Consider the following 17,945-nt stretch of genomic DNA (forward strand, 5'->3'; position numbering starts at 1 on the left):
CCCATTTTTAATAGGTTTGTTTAATTCTCTGGTGTCTAGCTTTTTGAGTTCCTTGTATACTCTATTCTCTATGAACTGTGTAACTCAACTTTCTTTTATGACATCAGTAAAAGTCTGGGGCTGAGTCAAGTCTAAGAAACATTCTGACTCCCAAGTTCCAGAGCTCTCACTGCAGAAGGCAACCTGTCAGCTTATATCTGTACCTCATTTGTGTTCGTGTATGTATGTGTGTTTATTTTTTTTCTCATTCACTTACCAGGTATATCTAGTCCTTGGCAAACAATGACTCATGTCAAAGCTGTACCAAACTGTGAACTTAGCTTTGACTCATAATTTTGGGGATATGGAATCTGAAGTGACCACCTCCTATAATCAAGCAGGAACCCCCAAGGGAGCAAAAAAGACATCAACCAACTCACAAAACATTCAAACAAAATTTTTCTTTCTATAAAACTGCTGGCACAGGGGATGGAGCAAAGACTGAGGGAATGGCCAACCAATAACCAGTGAAACTTGAGATGCATCCAATGGGCAAGCACCAATATCTGATACTATTAATGACAGTCTGTTATTCTTGTAGACAAGAGACTAGCATGACTGTCTTCTGTAATGCCTTAACCAGCAGCGTACTCAGACCTATATAGACACCCACAACCAAATAGTGGCTAGAGCCTGCAGATCCTTGTGGAAGAAATGACAGAAAAATTGAGGTCCTCATAAAGATACAATTTCCCCAGAAAGACCAACATAGTCATCTATCCTGGACCACTGTCTCTGAGTCTGAACTACGAACCATATATATATATGGACTAAGGCTTCCCTATATATATATAGCAGATGTGCAGCTGGGTCTTCATGTGGGTCCTGAACAACTGGGGTGGGGGACTATTTTCAAAGTTGTTGTCTGTAAATGAGATATGATCTTCTATCTGGGCTACCTTGTTTGATCTTAGTGAATGAGGAAGCACCAGGCAGAGATTTGAAGTGCCAGTATTAAGGAAAATCCACTCAGAGGAGTAGGGGAATGAAGGATGAGGGAAATGAAGGATTGTGGAGTATAATTTAAAAAAAAGAGTGAACTATATAAAAGAGATTAAAGATAGATTCCAAATTATCTATCATATAAGAAGTCAAATTGTTTTCCATGATGGTGCAAACTGGATAGTGATTTAATAAATGGTACTTAGAAGATCAGCCATCAATATTCTGAACATATACTTTAATGTTCTTCTTATAACATATGCAAATGTTAATTAAATGTATGAAAACATAATCATCAATGTTAAATCTATAATGCTATTATTTGACAACATAGATAGATATTTTCAAGATTTAAAGTGGCAGGGCTTTAATAAATATGACATTGCCTAACAATAACCCTGTTTTGTGTCATTCTCTTTGACCACAATAATGTTACTGTGACAATTCTGGATATGATAGTAAAGAAAAAGAGGGGCAAGAAACATGATAACTTTGACTATTAAGATTAAAATTTTGTGCATCATAGAATGGAATTTTCAGAGTGGAAAGTCAACACATATATTGGGATAAGTACATGGAACTCATGGGGAAAATTTCAGAAACATGACTGAATTATAAATAGATACTACAAAGAATTCTAAAGTACATTTCTTCAAAAGGGACACACAAAATGAATGTAGGTATCTGAAAAATGTTAAAAGTTACTTGTCATACAGAATATGAAAATCAAACACTAGCTATCACAAGTTTTAGGATGTGTATACTGTAAGAAAAGTTAAAAGCAAACAATCTTGTCAAAGACAGAAAATGTGTGTACCATTTTATTTGCTTGATGAAATCAAAAGTGGTTGAAACACTATAGAAAAATGTTTTTTTTCCTCTAACAACTTAAAAAGATAATTAATATAATGCACTTCTAATGATTACATTTAGTTGTATGTAAGCCTCTTAAAAAACAATCAAACAATAGATACAGAGACAGAGAATAAGAGAGCATTATCCCAGTAGTGGTACTGTGTGCCTCTATTACCACCACTTAGGAAGCAGAGGCAGGTTGATCTCTGTGAGTTCAAGTTCAAGGCTTGTCTGTTCTAAACAGTGTTTTCCCAAAGATCCAAAGGTACCCAGAGAAACCTTATTTTGATTAAAACAACAAAATTAACAATAATAAATGTAATTATATAACAAAATATCTGTTCACTCAATTTTTTAAAAAAAAACAATACTGAAAAAAATTAAAGGTATTTTTTTATCAAAGTCCCCGTTGACAGTTGAATAATTCCTTAAAGTTTCAGTAAATATTGGCATGCGTTATGGTATGGAGAAATCATGGGAATATTTTTTTCTGATAAAGATTATATACTTGTAAAAAGTCTCTTATTGAAAACTTAATTTGACAATTTAGTTATGTGTCTCAATTCATGCAGAGAGTGAGATTGTGATTATCAATATCTGATATGAGTTTGGGACTTGGGAAAAGTAGAGCAATTGTGATAAATATGCATCATATTGTTACCGAGATAGGCAGGTAGATCAACGGAACAGAATTGATGACCGCAAAATGAACCCACACACCTATGGTCACTTGATCTTTGACAAAAGAGCTGAAAACATTCAATGAAAATGAAAAAAAAAGGCAGCCTCTTCAACAGATGGTGTTTGTTCCACTGGCAGTCAGCATGCAGATGAAGGCAAATCAGTCCTTTCCTGTCTCCTTGCAGAAAGCTCAAGTCTAAGTGGACCAAAGACCTCCACCTAAAACCAGGTACACTGAAATTATTAGAAGAGAAAGTAGGGAATCGACAAATGGGACCTCATGAAATTGCAAATCTTCTGTAAGGATAAGGGCACTGTTAAGAAGACAAAAGAGCAGCCAACAGATTGGGAAAGGATCTTTACCAGTTCTACATATGCTAGAGGGTTAGTATCCAATATATAGAAAGAACTCAGAGAACTAGACTATAAAGAATCAAATAATCAATAATCCTAATAAAATGGGGAACATAGCTAAACAAAAAAAAATCTCAGCTGAGGAATATCAGATGGCTATGAAGCACCTAAAAAATGTTAACCTTCTTAGTAATCAGGGAAATGCAAATCAAAACAGCCCTGAGATTCAACTTCACACCAGTTAGAATGACTAAGATAAAAAACTTAGGTAACAGCAGATGTTGCCAATGATTTGAAGAAAGAGGAACACTCCTCCACTCTTGGTGGAGTTGTAAGCTGGTACAACAACTCTGGAAATTAGTCTTGTCGTTCTTCAGAAAATTGGACACAGTACTACCTGAAAATCCAGCTATTCCACTACTGGACATACACCCCAGAGATGCTACAACATATAACAAGGACACTTGTTCCACCATGTTTATAGCAACCTTATTTATAATAGCCAGAAGCTGGAAGGAACCCATATGTCCTTCAACAGATGAATGTATACAGAATGTGTGGTACATTTGCACAATGGCATAATACTAAGCTGTTAGAAACAATGACTCCATGAAATTCCTTGGGAAATGGATGGAACTAGAGACTATCATTCTAAGTGAGGTAACCTAGTCACAAAAGAACACACAAGGTATGCACTCACTGATAAGCGGATACCAGCCCCAGAAAGCTCTGAGTACCCAATACCCAAGAAACAATTCACAGACATTACGAAGCTCAAAAAGAAGGAATGTGGATACCTCGGTCCTTTTTAGAATGGAGAACAAAACTCTCAATGGAGGAAATGCAAGGTCAAGTAGAGGAACTGGGATTGAAGAAAAGATCATTCAGAAGCCGCCTCACCTTCGGATCACCAAATCCAAGCACTATAGCTGATCCTAAGAAGTACTTACTGTCAGGAACCAAATAGAAATAAACCCTCAGGTACTATAATAGAGTCATAAAGATGCTGCTGAGCATGCTTGCAGCTAACCATCAGTCTGAACTAGGGGATGGCAATAAGGTTGCTAAACAAAGGACCTAAGGAGATGAAAGGTGTTGTAATCTCATGAAAAGAAAAACACCATCAGTCAACCAAACCCTCCAAACTCTCATGGACAAAACAACAAACTTTGTACACACATTGAAAGACATTTTAATCCAGTTGAGTACGTAGCAGAAGATAGCAGTGTCTGGCATCAGTGTGAGAAGAGGCTTTTGGTCCAGGACGGGCATGTTTTCCCAATGCAGGGGAATGCCAAGGCAATGGGGTGGAGAGGATAATCAGTTGGGTGTGCAGGATTGTGAAGGCAAATGGAGGGGAGAGGTATTGGAGCAGGTTAGAGGAAAGAGATAACATCTCAAATGTAAACACAGGTATCTATTTTTAAAAAGAAACTTTGATGGTTTTCTATTATAGGCTAACAGGTTGACTTGAAAATTCAAAAAAGAAAAATGAAGAAGAAGAAAAAGAAGAAAGAAAATCCCAAGCATTTATCAGTCTTTAGTAGGAATTGAGCTAATATTATGTACAGAATACATGTGGTAAAGGGCATGGGTACACATGTACATGCACACACACACACACACACACACACACATACACAGACATACACACAGACACACAATACATCTATGTATCAAATGTCATAATTTTTCCAACTATTTATGTTAAAATTTTGATCTTCAATTATATCATATATGAGGAAAGAAGCATTTGGAAGGTTATGACATTATAAATCTGAATTCTCAAATATAACATTAACGTCCTTTAAACATGAAAAAAAAAGAGAGTTCTTTTATACTCTCTTATTTCCTGTTCTGTTTCATATGGGTATAATGAAAAGGTCATAATCTGCAAGCCTAGAGGAAATTTAAAACCAGACAATGAATCTTCTAGGAATCATCACTTCTGGCTTTCTATCCTCAGACAACTAAAAAATCATTGCTAACTGTTAACAGTAATTGCTTTTCTTTTTTTCTGTTTTCTGTCATTTATTGGACAAATACTAGAAATAGTATCTCACTATGGTTTTAATTAGCATTTTTATTAATTGTTTTATTTGTTTATATTTCAGATGATAACCTTCCTGGTTTCCCCTCCACAACCTCCACTATCTTATCCCTGCTTCCCCTTCCTCTTTGACTCTATGAGGGTACTCCTCTACCCACTCATATTCCTGCTTCATTTTTATAACATTCCCCTACTCTGGTATATCCAGCCTCCAGAGATTAAGAGCCGTTCTTCCAATTAATGCCAGACAAGGCCATACTCGGCTTCATATATTTCTGGAGCAATGGAATTTCCCCATGTATACTTCTGGGTTGGTACTTTAGTCCTGGAAAATTCTGGGTCGTCCATTGAGTTGATATTGTTCTTCCTATGGCATTACAATCCCAAATAGCGTTTACAGACCTCCTAGTTCTTCCATTAATGTCACTGAGCTCAGTCCAATGGTTAGTTGAGAGTGTCTGCATCTGCATAGTTCAGGTGCAGGCAGAGCATATTATGGGACAGCCACTCCAGTCTCCTGTCAGCAACTTCTTGTTGGCATCAGCAATATTGCCAGAGTTTGGTTTCTGCAGCTGGGGTATATTTGTAGGTGGGGCAGTCTCTAGATGGCCTTTTCTTCCATCTCTGTCCCAGTTTTTATTTTGGTCTTTCCTTTGGACAAGAACATTTCTGAGTTTAAAAATTTGAGTTTGATGGGTTGCCCCATCCTTAAATTGGGGGCTTTGCCTTTCTTCTAGGGTTGGTATCTATAGGTTCTATCTCCCATGTGTTAAGTATTTTGGCTAAAGGTCCTGGAAGACTCTTGCTTCCCTACTCTCTGGGACTTTCTGATGGCTACTCCCAATACCCCATCTAGTACATAAAAGAAGTACAGGGGATTAGGAAAATCTATTAGAAACACTAATGGATTTCAACCATTACTCAAAGCAACCCAAGCTGAAGAACACTTCCTGGCACACAACAATGCTCATAACTCCATATCACGTACAGGAAAAGTTGTTGCTTGATAATGAAAACTTAGAAAAATAAAGTTTAAAGATAAACATTGCAAAATGGATTTACAAAAAAAAAAAAAAAAAAAAAAAAAGATGTGATATAATCCTTATCCTAAACAAAGATTCAGCTTAACTTCACTTTCTTATTTTTAAAATAAATGTTGTATGATCTATATTCTGTAATAAGAAAAGTAATTAAAGTGAATATTTACTACATAAGTTGTGTGTCAACAGTTGCAACATTCATTTCACAAAATAAAAATATAAAAGAGTTTTGGCTGGATTTTATTTGTTTGTTTTGATGAATGATGCTTAAGTTTTAACATATTCACAAATAACTTACAGTTTGTTAAATGACTTATCCATCATATGTTTCAAACTTTAATGACAATTTTCTTTCGGATAGTATTCATTTCACATATGGAAGCTAGTATGAGTAGAATCGTGATAAAATTATTTTCTAAATTATTAAGCAAATAATAAGTACCCCAAAATCAATAAATGACTAACACTAAACATCTCATTTCACAGTCAAAAGTTGACTTCAATGTTAAATGGAGTTGTAATGATTAAACTTGGTTGTCACTCTGACATGTCATCATGCTGATATATTGGAAGTAAACATATCTGACATATCAGCGAAGAGAAAACCTCCATCAAAGGTTTGCTTCAATCAAATTAGCCTTGGGTTATGTCTGGGCATCATTACTTCTTTGCTAATTGAAATAGGTGAGCCCAGTACACTGTGGCTGATACCATCTCTGCAGGTGGGCCTGATGTTTATAACAAAGGCAGCTGAGCAAGGTATGAGTGGCAAATAAGTAATCCTCATTCTTCATAGTTTCTACTTCAGACTTTTGTCTTGGCTTCCATTGGTAGGAGACTCTAACTTGTGCGGTGAAATAATTTCTGTCCTTTGCAACTTTCTTTTTGCCGAGCTGTTTACCACAGCCACAGAAACAAAACCAGAACACCGGTTCTGTGGTTTGACTTTATTTTTCCTTCAGAATCACATTTTGTCTTTGAACATTTATCTATCACCTTTATGAAAGTAGTAATTTTTTTTCAAAATGTCCTAGATTTTCATAGTATTAATGTTTAGTAAAATTTAATGAAAAAGATAAAGTAAAAATAATTTCTCAAATGAGAAATTAACATTTCATTTATTTAAAATTACATCTTGTCTTATCAGAGACTTATTTTCTCTTTGCAGAGGAGGATAAGCCATTATTTTGGTGCCTACATAAAATTCCACTGTTTGAATAAACCTAATTTATTTGGTAATTTAAGTATTGATTATTTATTCATACAGGTTTGAGTAATCATTTGTAAGGAATCTTTAAAGATGTTTGTGGGTTGTACATATATATTCTACATGTTTGGATAAATTTAAAAGATCATAATTGGTGGAAAGAATAATAATTGCTAAAGAAAAATAGAAACATGTTACAAAATAGCTTTACAAACTCTATTTATATGTTCAACTAATTAGAATTTAGTCTTTGATCCTGCTAGCATTTTGTCTGTTTCATATTTTCAACATTATAATAGGTATGTAGTAAATTACTTTGTATTGTTTTTGCAACAATTTTATTGTTTTCAGAATTTTATACAATATTTTATACACATTTCTTCCTACCCTATATACTCCCATTACAACTTTCAAACTTCCAATTGCTTCCTAGCAAACTTTGATATTTCTTGTTTTTCCTTCTTTATCCATTGAGTATATTTTATGTTAACAAGCTAATCTTGGGAAATAGGTCTATGGTGGCATGTACTTGACCTACAAGATGACCCACGGTACCACCCATACACAAACACCCTCTCTTTCATCCCATGAAGCATTTCAGAAAGGAAAACAAACTGCAGAACTTAGAAAAAAATATTCAGTTCAGTTCATGTCAACTTACTTGGTAGTTGGCCAAACTTCTAGAGATTCTGACACCTGTCAGCTTAAGCATGGGTAAACAGTACAATAAAATGGTGTGTGTGTATGTGTGTGTGTGTGTGTGTGTGTGTGTGTGTGTGTGTGTGTGTGTGTTTCGTTTCCTTGTGTAGTGCAATCCCAGGTAGTCAAAAAGGAAACTTATTTCAAAGAACATTTGATCATGAAGATGTATTTTATATATAAGTACCTATGATCTTGTTCAGTCCCTGACTGAAATAGTTCAGGGGACAGCAGTCTCTAAAGTACATCTAGATCATTAACCATACCCACTTCCAGCCTTGTGGATGGGTAACATATATTTATTTCCTCCTTTATGGACACAGCTCTGTTTGATTAACATTTCTGGTTTCTCTAGTGATCCATGGACACCAATCACAACTCCTTCTCTTCCTCCTTCCACTTGCTCTCACTCTGTGCTATCACTGCTCAGTTTCTTGCTCTCTCCATCTTGCTCTCTTGTGTCACATCCATAGAACTTCTAGATCTGTATGATCCTCCTGGAATGATGTCTTTCTTATCTATCTGGCTGGAAAATAGACACTCCCTTTAGTATACACCTTTAATTCCAAACAATGAAGATAAAGTTAGCTTTTAGAAGGAAGTAGCCGCGTTTGAATGTAACATCAGATTGCTGGGAAGACAACATAATCAGAGAAAGATTTGATAGTATGAGTCAGATATAGGATATGCATAAGTCTTATGAGACAGTCAGGAAAGAGAGACTACTTAACATAAACACAGAGACAGAACTGTAGAGTCAGTGCATGTGTTGAGTCTAGTTTGGTAGAGTTCAGTTGAGTTCAGATTGTGTTATTCAATGGATTTTATTTAGTATCAGTTCAGTTCAGTTGAAAAGAATGTAGTACAGTTCAGGTATTCAGACCAAGTAAAACCAGGTGAAGCCAGAATATTAGAAGAACTCAAAAGATTAGAACAAAAAGTCAGAGTTAGATTGTGGCTACGCAGAGCAATTCAAAAAAAACTGAGATATGCCAGTTTGAAACAGCCAGGTTAGAGAGGAGTTTGAGCCAGAAAATCTAACTTGAATTAGTCATCAAGAATTCAGAAAAGGCTAGAAAGGGTTAGGTTATTTAATAGTAAGCTTCAGATTCCAAAAACATTATAGACTTAAATTATATTTTACAGAGGATATAAGCTTCCAAGACCAAATTTAGGTTAGCAGACAGAGGCAATATGCCTCTGAAATGACAATTGCATATGGTTAATATGTTACTTTTACAATAGTTTTTCGTAGTTCTTTTTCCTATAAAGTATATAAGTATGTTAACTTTCTTTGTCATATATGATCATTTTAACAACTATATTCTAGTATATAGAATTTGTCAACTTGACACAAATCTAGATAAATGAGTGAAGAGCCTCAATTAAGAGACTGTTGCTAATAGAATGTCTTGTTGACTTCTCTATGTGGCTTAAAGAAGACTGTGACATGTACCAAACTCTGTATGATCTATTTGGGTTCTACAAGAAATGCTGATAAACATGATCCTAGGAATAAACCAATGAACAATTTTATTCCAAAGGTTTATATTGCAATTTATGTCTTCACGTTCCTGCTTAAATACTTCTCCTGTCTTTCTTCATGATGGACTGTTACAAAGAGGTTTTAAATTAAAAGAACCCTTTTACCCCTAAGTATATTTTGATCATTTTTTGAATCCATCTTAAAAAAAAAGAGAGAAAACTAGAACAATCTAAAAAGGACAACATATATTTGTGGCTGGCTTATAGTTTCGGAGGTTCAGTCCATTATTATCATGGTGGGAGCATGTCACCATTCTGGCAGACATGGAGCTGAAAGACCTGAGGGTAGAGAGCCGTTTGTGCTGCACCCAAACATGGCGCCGGCTTCCCACCGATGACTCAACAAACAGAGCCCAAGAGACATAGCACACATGTGCCACAGATGTCACAGCCTGCTCTCGGGGCATGCTAATGAGTTACTGGAGGGTGCACAAATCAGGTAGCGACACGTGTCTCCTGGGCATATATAAGCAGTGCATTTTTCTTCCACGTGGGTCCCCTGCTCAGAGTGTTGTACAATAAAGGTTGTTCGCAGAAGAATCCTGTTGTTGCATGCCTTTTTCTGCCGGCAGGAAGTGGGGCGCGCGACACCTGAGAGTTCCACCTCTTGCTCTGAAGGCAATTAGGAGAAGACTAACTTCCAGGAAGCTAGGATGAAGTTCTTGAAATCAAAGACCACAGTGGCACACCTATTCAAAGAAGGTCACTCTGCCAAGTAGTGCAATTCCCTGGCTAGACATACCTAAACTACCACAATACATGCATATATGCATGTACCTGCGCACACACACACACACAAAACACTTTTGTGTATATACATATATATGTAGTGGTAAATATTATTAAAAAAAAAACAATGTTTCCATGCACAATGCCATGTTACCCCTGTTACTCTCTGTCTCCAGTGGTGGCCACCCTTCTAAGACTCTCTGCCTTTAACTCTGCTCACATTCTAAGCATCTTCCCCTTGTGTTTATTGTTCCAATTCCCAGTAAGCCCATAAAATCAAAACTCTTGAGGCTTATAATTAGTCAATAAGATTTATATCAGTAAATTCTCACTCAATAAAATATTGACTCAATAAACTCAGAGCCAATTGATGCTGGAAATAAAACTGATCACCTAGATAAGACAGATTGTCCTAAAATAATCCATCCCTTATAAAATATTTATAGCTACCCGTGGCTATTTAAAGCCACACACGAATGGATCATTTTCTTCTTCCTCCATCTTCTCCTCTTCTTACTTCTCCACTATCTCTCTGGCCTCTCACTCTGTCCCCACCTTAGTTTTTCACTGTCCAATCATAGGTCTTCCATTTTCTTGTGCTTGCCTTCATCTGCGTATAGATATCAAGCACAATTCAGCCTTTATGTCTAATTAAAAAAACTGAGGAAAACTATTAACATTTTTATTTATAATGTACAAAATACCCTAATACTCAGTCCATTATTTTTGTCAATTAAATAGTACAGTCTGTGATCTATCTTAGCTTATGAAAGACTTAAAAATCTAAGTGTCATGTCTTGGCTAGCTTTTATACTGTCTAATAACTATCTAATTAAATAATGTTTTCTCAATGTTAAATACCCTAGGTAGGCCATGAACCTATAATTATTCTTCAACCCCTGCAGAACTCAGAGAATGACCAATGTCATTTGTATATATAGGAAGCTGAACATATCTTCCAGATATGAGACAGGTTGGACATAAATTTGTACAGGTCCTTGTTAGCAACATGTAAGAGCAGCAGTCTTCAGCATTCGGGCGCAGGAATCTTACAGACCTTAGTGAAACAGGAATTATTAAGAAGTAGCTTATTCTGTCTCAGCAGAAATAAGCTGTCCCAACCTATAAATTGTGTCTTTTCAAGAACAGTATAGGTCTGGAGGAGAAATAGGCAATTTCTGCACAGTGGCTACCTAGCCACAATGTATTACCTCACCTGCAAGTAGAAATCATCCATTTATTTTTGAATCTACAAAAGGGGAGCTGTGAGGAGCAGATATGATTTAATAAATGATAAATAACACTAAATATGGCATTTTGTGGATTTCTGACATTTTTGAAAACCATCTATCTACTAAATTAATCTGGACTGTTGTCTGTTAACTACTCTTAATTAAATTATCTTAAATTATCTTGAAAAAACCCTAATAGTAAACTCAGAGAAGTTTTGAATAGCAGTTACAGGACTGGGTCTAAGTCTCACAGAACTTCCCTGGCTCATATTCTAAAATCAAGAATTGATAAATGGATCCTCATAAAACTGGAATGCATTTCCAAGGCAAAGGACATAGTCAATAGGACATACCAGCAAGCTAGAGATGGGGAAAACAATCTTTACTAACCCCACATCTGATAGAGGGTTAATATCAGATATATGTGTATATGTATATATACATATAAACATCACTCAAAAAGCTAACCAGCTAAAAAAGAAAGAAAAGACCCAAATCAAAACTTGGGGTATAAAACTAAACAAAGAATTCACAACAGATGAATCTCAGGGTTGAGAAGCACTTAAATAAATATGCAAAGTCCATAGTGATCAGGAAAATGCAAATAAAACTGAGATTTCACCTCACACCAGTGAAAATGGCTAAGATCAAAAACTTAGGTCACAGCAGATGATGGGAAGGATATGGAGAAAGAGAAACACACCTTCACTGATGCAATTGCAAGCTGGTACAATCACTCTGGAAATTACTCTGGCGGTTCCTCAGAAAATTGGACATTGTATTACCTGAGGACCCAGCTATAACACTCTTGACTATATACCCAAAATATCTCCCACAATGTCACAGGGGCACTCGCTTTCCTATGTTCATAACAGCCTTTTTTGTGACAGCCAGAAGCTGGAAACAACCTAGATGTCCCACAATAGATGTATTGATACAAAAAGAGCAGTTCATTTACACAATGGGATGTTATTCAGCTATTAAAACAAAAATATCTTAAATTCTGTAGGCAAATAAAAGGAACATAAAAATATCCTAACTGTGGTAACTCAGACCCAAAATATCATGCATGTCATGTACTCTCTTTATAATAGGTATTAACCAAAAAAAGTACCGAATACACAGGATACAACCCACAGGATGCAGATAGGTTAACAAACAAAAGGACCCAAGTGAGAATACCTCAATCCCACTTGTGAGGGAGAAGAAAACAGTCATGGGGCCAGAAGGCGTCAGGAAGAAGAGGGAGCTGGGTGGGAAAGGGGACAGGGACAGATGGGGGGCAATGATCAGGTATTGTTGGGGTGGCAGGACTGAAGCCCTGAGGGTCATCAGAAAGAATATAAACAGGCAATTTTGGGAAGTAGGAAATGGGTGATCCTTCTAGAATGTATCAGAGACCTGGGAGGTGAGAGAATCTCAAGAGGGACCTTGGATAGAGTCCTCTGCAGTCCAGAGGGGGAACCTGCAGAATCCACCTCCAGTGAAAGGGAAGGACATGAACTGGAGGCATGGGGTTGCTATCCTACAGTCAAAAACTCTGACCTGGAATTGTCTTTTTCTGAAGGAACTTCAGGGACAGAATGGAGAAGGTCATGAGAGAAAGTAGGTCCAGTGACAGGCCCAAATTGGAATCCAGCTCAAGGGGAGATCATGGCCCAGATACTGTCACTGATGCTGTGGTGTGATTGCAGGAGACAGGAACACAGCATGGCTGCCCTCTGAGAGGCTCAATAACCAGCTGAAAGTGTCAGATCCAGAAACTAGTACCGAACCCAGGGACAAAAGCAGGAGATTCTTGTGGTTGAATTAGAGAAAAACTAGAAAGAGCTGAGGAGGCGAACAGCCCCATTCGAAGAATAGAAGTTTCTTGGACCCCTGTGATCATTCAGACACTGAGCCACAATGCAGGCAGTATACAACAGCTGACATGAGACCCCTGCCCCGACACACACACAGCAGAAGACTGACTGGTCTGGCGTCTGGGAGAGAAAATGCACCTAACTCTCGAGAATCTTGAGTCTCCAGAGAGTGGAGAGGCATGTTGGGGTGGGGGTGGGTGGCAGTTTTACTGGTGGGACATCTGTATTCTTATAAAGGTTTAAAGAATAATATACAAATACAAGCAAATATATAATGTATTTATCTTTCTTGTTCAAGATTACCTTATATATGTTCCTTTTTTGTTCTGTTTGTTTTTAAAATTCTATTCATTAACATGCAAATTTTGATATCATTTTTAACAAATTAGCAATATTCCAGTATGTAAATATACTACGTTATCTTTATCCACTTTTTTTTCTGTTGAAGGATATCTAGATTGTTTCCAATCTGTCACTATTATTTATACCACAGCAATAAACATGACTGAAGAAATGTACCTGTGGTGGGATAAAGTTTCTATTGAGCATATGCCCAAAAGCAATATAGTTGGATCTTGAAGTAGATTGATTCCCATCATTCTGAGATATAACAAGACCGATTACTATAGTTACTGTACAAGTTTGCACTCCCACCTGCAATGGAGGAATATTTCCCTCATTCAACATCCTTGCCAACACGAACTACCACGTAGCCATTGATCTTACCCATTCTCACAGGCATAAGATGGAATCTCAAAGCAGTTATGACTTACATTTATTTGATGGATAAGGATATTGAATATGTCATTAAGTATTTTTACATGCATTTGAGTTTCCTGTACTGAGAATATTCTATTTAGAACTATACCACATTTTAATTGAATTATTTGGTTTTCTGTTATCTAGTTCTAATGGTTTTTTAATGTATTTTTCATATCAGTCCTCTATAAGAGGCACAGTTGAAAAAAAAATATTTTCCAATTCGATAGGCTGCTGATTTGTTAGAATGACAGTGTCCTTGTACTTACAAAAACATTTCTGTTTACAAGGTCCCATTTGCTCACTGTTGATCCTATTGGCTGTACTATCAGGACGCTGTTCAGAAAGTCTTCTGTGCCAAAAATTCCAAGGTCCTTCTCCACTTTCTCTTCTATCAGATTCAGTTTATTTGGTTTTATGTTGAGATCTTTGATCATTTGTAGTTTTTCTTTTCTAGGTTGGTAAGTATATATATATATATATATATATATATATATATATATATATATATATATATATATATGCTTTCTTCTACATGTAGACACATTGAGATATAGTTTTAACTGTTCTATAATTTAAAAAGATGCTACATGCATATAAAATATGATGATACATTACTAATATGAATTCAAGGTTCTTAATAATGAACAATATTTTTCAATACTATGACAAATTATTTAATTTTGATTGTCTACCCATATAATCCAGATGTTCTGGTACCAACACAAAGGATTAATGGTACAGAGGAAAGTTTTTTTTTTTCTACAGAACAAGTTTCATCTTTAAACACAGTGAGGCCTCTTCATGTATGTCAACATCCTGAGGCCTTTATGCAAAACAACAAACAATCAAATACATATTTAATACTATGAGAAAATATTTTACTGTTTTATCATTCTTAAACATAGTTAGGGATAAAATGAAGTATACTGTTTATATTTAGGACAGTTTTTATGTCAATTAGAGTAGCAACATTTTCTCATTTTGACAGTTTTTCTATTTATAATTTTTGTGATGTCTCATTGAAATGGCTACTGCTATGTCAAATTGACACAAGCTAGAGTTAACTGAAAGATGGGAACATCAACTGAGAAAATGTCTCCATAGAATCTAGCAACAAGACATATGCTTAAATAGAGATTTATAATTCCAGCTCAGCCCATGTTAGATCATGACATTTCTGGATGGCAGTCCTAAGGTCTAAAGATACTCAAAATGAGCATGCCATGAGAAGCAAGACAGTAATGAACACTCCTCCATGGATTCTACATCAACTCATGCCTCCAAGTTTCTTTCCTGTGTGTGTTCCTGTCTTTAGTTCATGCACTAAGTACGGGCTGCACTTATAAACTCTAAGAATAGTTGGTACCAGGATTGTGAGGTATTGCTGTGAATGACCTGACCATGTAGTTCTGGGGAGGATTGTGGAAGGGCTTTTGAAACTTTGTGTAAAAAATAACAAAGGATATGGAGTGTTAATAGCTTAGGGAACTGTGCCTTAAGCATTTGGCAGAAACAAATGATGACAGCAATGCAGAAGTTGGAGAACTGACTTGAAAAGTTTCAGAGGGAAATTTAAAGACTATTGAAATAATTTGTTGTTTGAAATTAAGATTTTATGCTTGTGGTTAGTTGGGTTAACTCATCTGTGATTAACAAGATAGAAAAGCTATTACATTGAAACCTTTGCTTTTCTGGGATACTAAAATTTGGTCAGCTATAGCTGAAAAAAATTATCTGTGATTAGAAAAAAAGAAAAAAAAAGCATTATTGAAGAAAAAATATCTAGGATGAATTTTTTAAGTGTTAGCAGAAAGAAACTGTGTTCTCAGATGTGGCCAAGGTTGTACCATGTGCTCTTGGTTAAATATGGTAGTTTAAGAGTCATTCAGGTGATACTGATATTAAAGGAAAGAAGGGGTCATAGATAACAATTGAAGTTTTGCATTGTGTAGAAGAACTGGAATCCTTTAAGAGAACCCAGAAAAGCCTATTTTTTAAAAACACAGTCAAGTAACAGTAACACACACCAGTAATTTTTAAAATGATTCTACCATTGAATGACCATCAAGAACAGCAGCAGCAGTGCAACAGAGCGAATCAGGACCCAGAAGACAATCTATAACTGCTGCAAAGGGCACATCTGAGGAAGGGAACCATGGACCTGGACGGAGTTTAGAAAAGTTTGTAAATCCTATGCAATTGGACATTGATTTTTGAAGTTTGGTTCTGCTTTGCTTAAAATTTGAATATACCCTGGTTATTATCTCCTGAAGTAAGAAAGTAAAGGAGCTCATAGTTGAAAGACTGAATATTAAAAAAGATTTTTGACTTCTAAAGAGAAAAAAAATAAAGAGCACAGAAAATTTGGGATTTAGATTGGTTATACTATGAACAGCAACATGAGTGAATCAAGAAAGTAAAAGTTGTGGCTTAACAATTGTTTGTTTATGTGTCAAGTTGACATGGGGTCATTTATACTGGTTATTGTGACAACCTGATACAAGCTAAACTTATCTGAATGAAGAGAACCACATTTGAGATATGTCTGCATATGATCTGGCAAGAAGGCAATTTTTCCAAGTAGTGATTGATAGAGGTAGGCTTGGCCTATTTTGGGAGGAGTGATCTGTGGGGCATTGCTGTTGGGTTATACAAGAAAGCAGGCTAAGCAAGGCATGAGGACCAAGCCAGTGAGCAGCACACTTCAATGGCTTCTGCTTCAGTTCCTGCTGCCAGGTCCCCGCTCTTTGAATTCCTGTCTTAACTTTCTTCACTGATGGAATATATACTTAAAATATTTCTTGCTATAAATTCTGTATCCCATTTTATTGTGGTAAAGCTTTTTTTTTTCTTTTAAATATACTTGGTAACAAAACAGCAATTGTGCAATAAATATTCCAATCTGACAGGAACATTACAATCTTTGTTTTCTGGTCAAATTGACTTAGAATAGTATTACATTTATGAGTTACAGAAATCATAAAGTCCACAGAAAAATATTGAATATCAAGGCTATTATCTATTACATAAATGGTATGTCTTATGGACAAAATTTGGAAATATTTTTATTAATTCCTTCAGAATTTTGTTCATATGTACTGATTAAATTCACCTACTCTGCCAACTGTTCCTAGACCTATGTCCCATTTCCCATTTACACACATTTGTGTTAACTGTTCTACTATCTAGATGTCCTCAGTTATCAGACCTTACACAACAGTGTAGGTTTACATTCAAAAAGAAAATGGACTCTTCTTTCTATAGCATCTAGGAATTGAAATTAATTCCTTGACCAAATGTGACTTTCATGCTTACCATCATTCTTCATGCTATGATTTGATTTGACTTGGATGTACATTGGTGTCTTGTTTGGTATCACAACTTCTGTGAGCTTATGTGTGAAACTTCACTGCTACATCCAGAAGATACACCTTTCTTACACTCATGCAAGTCCTCTTATTTGCTTCTGCAATTATATATCTTCCCTTATTAATTATGGCTTATATGACTTGACCATGATTTTATGGTTCACTGTGTATAACATACTAAGTAAATAATAGCTTGTAGAAATAAATATCTCACAATCAACTGATACATAACAAGAATATTTAGTTTATATTTTACAGTATTTAAATCAATAACAGTTTTAAAAATTTATTTTATTGTACACATATGGGTGTGTAGTTCCATAGACGTATGTATATCATGTGTGTACCTAGTGCTTACAATGGGCAAAAGGAAAAAGCAGCATATATATTTTTAAAATGTTCTACTGCTTCCAGGTGATTCATAACTAGAAGAAAATCAATGGTATATACAATTTTGGAAATGGGAAAAAATTAAAGCAAATTAAGTTAAAGTTAAACTTTTGTCCTAGTTAGGGTTACTATTGCTGTGGTGAAAAACCATGACCAAGGCAACTTGTGGAGAAAAGGGTTTATTTTGATT

This window comes from Micromys minutus, assembly GCF_963924665.1.
Source record: "Micromys minutus genome assembly, chromosome: X".
Lineage (NCBI taxonomy): Eukaryota > Metazoa > Chordata > Mammalia > Rodentia > Muridae > Micromys > Micromys minutus.